Source organism: Branchiostoma floridae, chromosome 1 (genome assembly GCF_000003815.2).
Source record: "Branchiostoma floridae strain S238N-H82 chromosome 1, Bfl_VNyyK, whole genome shotgun sequence".
Taxonomy (NCBI): Eukaryota; Metazoa; Chordata; class Leptocardii; order Amphioxiformes; family Branchiostomatidae; genus Branchiostoma; species Branchiostoma floridae.
Window position 1 is genome coordinate 25576524 of NC_049979.1, and position 6308 is coordinate 25582831.

A 6308-nucleotide genomic window follows, 5' to 3' on the forward strand; every position below is an offset into this window, starting at 1 on the left:
TCAAAATGCTTGGCTCTTGCAAACATTTCGAGTAACGCCAAAAGTTGGTCTCTTGTATTTTGATAATGTACTTATTTTTGTGTCATTTTGACTGTTCGTTTTGACTAAGTCAAGTCAAGACTATTCACCATCTCACTGCGTGACTTAACAAGATTTTTTAGTAAACAGAAACAAAAAAAAAATGATATCTGGCAATAGGAGTTGCTAATCAAACAAGTGATGGTGATACTTTGAAATTGTAAAAGAATTTGCATGTATATGTTTGAACTTTTGTTGTTGACATCACTTATATTTTTGGCATAATTTTCTATTTGTATTTGTTTTCTGATAAAAGTCTTTTCTACTATGTAAATTTCTATTTTTTAACAGAAGCTAGAACAAAGATTCACCCTGTTTCTTTTGTTCTGTTCACTGTACTATGACGAAGCTGAAATGAATAAATTTTAGAAGAGGAAGTATGTTTAAATTTAATGGGAAAACTCTTGAGAATTTCGCTTGTGTATTTTCAAGTTTGGCAAAGACAAGAAAGCATCCAACATCTGCGATTCAATTTCTTTTGTTTTGGCAAAAATAAAAATGCATAAGTTTTGGTGTTACACATGTATGTTGCTTATTTTGTATACTTATGTGCCATGCTTTTTTATCGGTGCATTTACCGAACACAACTAAAAAAAAAGAATAAGAAAAAAACGTCGACAATTATATTCACACGAACAAGACATGCTACGGATATGTGTGGTGCTATCTAATGTGGACAATTGAATATTCGATGCATCATAGAGAACACTACGTACTGTATAACTTGAATATGAAGTTATTTAACATTTATATCATGTAAAATTAATAACAACCATTAATCACACATTTGCATTCAGAGTATATCATGTGCAGTGTATCAATAACATAAAATAATGCTTGATGCACCTACAAAAAACTCATTTTTTTCGTTCCCTTTTGGCCAGCTTACATGGTTTATTTTTCCTTTCGTTAATTGATATGAATTCATCACAATGTGAAAAGGGAAATACAGATGTATAAAGAACTCCTACACAGTATAGGTAGTACAGTACATGAACAACAATAGCTGCACATGTACAATGCACTTCATTACAGATGGTGACTATACGGCTACATAAGTACACAAGAAACAACAATATTCGCAATGAAAGAGTAAAATCCCAGTGAGGCCTTAGTGGAGGCGCGCCCACAACAAGTCGCTCAGGTGCATGGGAAGTTCATGCTGTAATAAAAACTGTTGAGAGTCGCTTACTCGGTATAGTTTTCAGCAAAAAGTAGTCTAATAGTTTAACACATTGTTTGCATTGTTTAGGTAAAACTGGTACGAAAGGGCGTTGATGACAACTTAGTGATAATGGGGGAAAGCTGGACATATATAATCTCTTGGGGTGGATCTGAAAAAAAGAAATCATTCAAAGTTTGTGCAACAAATCATACACAGCAATACACTAGGCAATACACAAGTACACACACACACACACACACACACACACACACACACACACACACACACACACACATAGAGAGAGAGAGAGACACACGCACACACACACACACACACACACACACTCCAAGTTGAATAACTCCGCACATCTGGATACTCCAATGTGTAGATATTTTCGAAAAATGGGGGAAATCTTTGAGGCATTGAAAGAGAAAAATCGAATTTCTAAAGTAACTATTTATTCTTTGAACTGCTTCGTGAATGCTATTAAGTCCTCCAATCACTTATATATATTAACATGCTCTTTTATTCACTGCTGAGCCTCCTCCCCACTCTCGACTTGCAGTGTCCAAATTTTGACTAATCCAAAACGGCCCAGGCGTGGTTTTAGCTAACGCGTCCAACCCAACTCATTAATTTTCACAGACATTGGCCTTAAATTTTTAATAAGCAACAGTCTTTTAAAAAGAATTCCCACACAGAATAATCCATCTTGCAATATACAGCAAATTTGGACACGTTTTTTTATTTCTTTATGTTTTGATATGATGAATATTTTTCTTGTGAAGTTTGCCGGCATTATGTATTAAACGGTGGGTATTGTCCGTTATAAGATACATGAATCCTTTGGGAATGGCGTGAATATATATAGAGGAATTTTAATCCCATGCAGAGCGGCTTTGTTCGCATGTAAATTATCATAGACTCCGGCGACATTTCTTGATCATAATGACTTAATCCCCATGCGTTATAACGGCAGATTTTTCTCGCAATAAATAATCAAGCCACGATATAATTTGGCGACGGCGGCGTCAACCCATACCCTATGGTTGTAAATATGTTCATTTACGAAAGCACATCCCAAAAAAAATCTGTAAAAAAAAATCGCATGCAATCTGGTGAAAGTGAAGATCAAGAGGTTGGATTTTTTTCACACAAAGGAGGTTGGAGCGCTGGAGGGTGAACCTGGAGTTAAGATATTCAGGAGCCAGGACATTAATTTTCTGCCGTCCTCGCTTTTTTAGACATCTCCAATTCATGGCCGTGCATAATTCATTTGAATCATTAATTGATCCACCGGAATAGTTCCACTCATGACCCAGTCGCCGCCGTCTCTTTATCTGCGTTTCAGTTTTCCCCCGAATCAGCACGAGCTCTGCTTTAGAGGTAATCACAAACTAATGACCTAAATGAGAACAAAGAACTCTTCCCTGTCTTCATGCTCCATGAATTTGTGCTGCAACTAATTTCAGCAATATGTAGTCCATAAATCGCGTGGCGTTGCCGGTAAGTTTGGAAACAAACGCAACTTTTTATCACCTTATTTTCTGATAGGCCCAAAGTTCTCCCAGAGAAAATGTCGCGGCGCTCCGATGGAATAAGAAAACTGCAGTGCTACTTCAAAAGGTTTTTCTTCATGTATGAGGCGGCAGGGATTTGTGAATTAAGAATTGCAGCGGTAAGTTTTATAGGTGACCTAGTGTCCAGCTTGGAGCCAGGTTGTCGTCGATGCTGTGTCCCTTGTCCCGAGGGTTTTTCACTACATTGGGTAGGGGGACGCAAGGGTCTCTACACACCCTTCAGATCAACAGATGATATACTAGGACTCGGAGTGGGGCGACGTTTGGGCATGTAGCTCTCACCATAACGCATTGACAAGAGGTCCAAATAATAAATAGTCGGAGTAAACAAGGTTCTATGGAAATGTTTTCCCCCGGCGGTTTTTTCGCGGAGATGGATAGGGTAGATGAGAATCAAATGCCGTCGCTTCCGTTGGAGAAAGACTACAGCCGCGGGTCTTTTTCTGCTTCTATCTTTTTCCTACCGTCTTGTAGTCATGTGACTGGTGGGTGATAGATAGGTGTACTCATCGCTAGCTCCTTACCCGGGGCGAAACCATGTCGACTGCACTTTCCAAGCGACGTGGAGGGCCCCCGCAAAATTACCCCACGTCGCCGCTTCTGATTCATAATTCATAACGCACTTGATTTTGCTTAATGCGCGCCTGAAATCAATATGTGTCAAGATTGGGTACCGCGGTGTGTCGAAGCCAGATGTAAATTTCTTTCTCCTCCCCTCTTATTTTCTTGAGCAAGCATAATTATGTTTCAGTGGGCGCAAAACTTTGTTTCTTACATATAAATGAGGTGTATATGTTAGCACCGTTGCAACTGGATGCACAAGACTTGTCGACTCGTCCCCCCGCTATCTTGTGTTTTCTTGACGCGGTATATCTGTTAGTATGATCTGCTATGAAGATCAAGAGAAGCGTCTTTGAGAGCGCGTCAGAGCGCTGGGACTTGGAGCGTGGCGGATTTAGGTGGGGATGAGGACATGTAGGTAGAAGTCTGGAGATGGCTACTGGCGCCGAGAGACGACAGAGGTGTACGCACAAGGCGACAGTGACAGAAACTTGGCCCGCGGGAGGATGATAAGTTGTCCGGCGGAGCAGACTCTTGCTCAGAACCGCCGGGAACAACCCCATCCCCGCCGCGGGTAGTCACGGATCCCCTCCTAAGCTGTGCAGAGACAAGAGTAATTCGTTCAAAATGAGAACATGAGAAACGCAGACGACACAAGAGATAATACAACAAATGGGACCTCCCGAGCGAGAGGCCTTCAAGAGAGATTTGGCTTCAAGTTCACGTCGCAAGTTTGTGGTCCCACGACAGGTAAAAGACGAACGGCAATGTCAAGTCAGGGGCGGCACAGAAGGTTTTTCCTGACGAAACATGGAAACACATCAACAGATAGGTGTCGTTATGAATAAAAATGCCAGTACAAGAAATTACTTTTGAGAAATACCACAATTTTGTTGGCTGAGCGGATGACTGACTACGTCACATTGGAGTAGTGATGCGGTGAGAGTAACACCGTGCACCTACACACTACATGTCACAAACACACACGTCCCATTCTTTCAACTTTTACACAAATGCTACTCAGCCAACTAATGACTTTTACGACGGAAAATCCAGCGAACCAATTATTTGGTGCCAGAGAGGTATTAGTTGATACTCCGTATCTAATTTGTGTAAAGAGGTAAGAGAAGGGTCGACGGATAAAAAAAAACTGAAATGAAATGCTATTTAGAATAGCGTTAGTCTGTTTCTTTAGAATCATGTTTTCAGTAAAGTTGTAAATAAAAACTTCATAACTAACTCTCAAAAAGTTCTTAAGAAGTTATCCTTATGAAAATCCATTGTTGATTTTATTGATCATAAAAGGAAAGGACTTCTATAAGGTCTTCTACAGATGCACAAATGTAAATACAATATTTTTAAAATAGTATAGATACAAGGTATATGAATAAGAATTGTATACCCTTCTTAAGGTTAGATATCCAAATAATGAGATAATACAAAACTGAATTCTATAATGTACATGTATCTGTATATTTGCATGCTGTGGGGATTGTCTACAGTATATGTATAAGATGGAAGGTGTCTTTTTGAGCAAGTCAAAATAATTGTTTGATAATTGTGAAATATATGTAAGTGAAAAGACGTCCATTTCTTCCACACGCTAGTCTATATAGATATTCGTCGTTTGCAGGATGTTTAATTCAACTCTGAAAGGAAATCCCACAACTCTGAAGAGGTACCCACTTCACAAATTCACCAATTTCTCCCCGGGCCGAAAAGGAGAATCGTTTCAAGTCGGCTAATTAGTACACACCATCCGAGGAGAGTCCACGCCGCCGAAGCTCCAACATTCCGACATCTCTTGATGATAATAATCAGCAAAACTTAATGAGAAAACAATCCCTTTTCTTTGACAGCTCGCTTCGTGAACGGAATGATAACAATTTTGTTTTAGCCTCAGCGTTCACTGGACGCTTAGAGATAACAGTGCATTTGTACAAGAAAAAAAAACATTCAAGTTACATCAACAATTACATACTACTTTTACTATTATTATCATTTATTTCAGGAAACTAAACTATGCTATAGTAGACATTTTGTAGTATTGGAAGAGGTTATGTATTTTTACAATCTTTGACGGAATAAGTTGTGGATTTTTCATATATAGTTGATACTGGTCCGTTCATTTCTTGAGTGGATTTTTGGTATGGACGATGACAATGGGGCTTGTGGGCACGGTGTCGGACCAGGACCTGGTGACAAGGTAGCTCATCAACACAAGAAAACGGAACCTAGGGAGAGGGCGCACAACTTTTACTGACACTCTGAGGACTTCAGTACGGCAGAAAGCTGGTGGAAGACACGCAAACCTCTGGGGTTGTCATCCGACGATGTGCTCGACTCCGACGAGACTGGTGACACTACTGCCTGTTATGTAACGCTAGGTCACCTTTATCCGTGGGGTGACCTTTATCCGTTGTCTTTAAACACAATTTAGGAGTATGAAGTCTGCGGACTGTGGTTTCAAATTTGCAATATTTTCAAAATGTTCCGATTTGAAACCACCGTCCGTCAACTTCATATCCCTAAATACGTTTTTTTTCTTACAAACAACAAATATAGGTTACCCTCGGATAAAGGTGTACTAGAGTTATATCACAAGAAACATATTGGAAAGAAATAGCCCAACATGTTTAACAGTTTGAATACATTGATTATGTAGTAACAGAAAGTTCTTAGGCGTGAATAGAAAGTAACTTTGTCTACCTCCCCATCATACTAATATCCAGGAATCCTGCACAGTTCAATGGCGGGAAGATGACAGAAAGTCATTTTTATAAAAGAAGTGAAATCAACGTATTAACTAGCAATGTAAGACACTAGCCATCACATCTTCAGGTTGTCTTATATCATAATTACAATGTGCACGAAATATTGACTATTGTAACGTCTTGTCATTTGAATGACATAATATCACACGT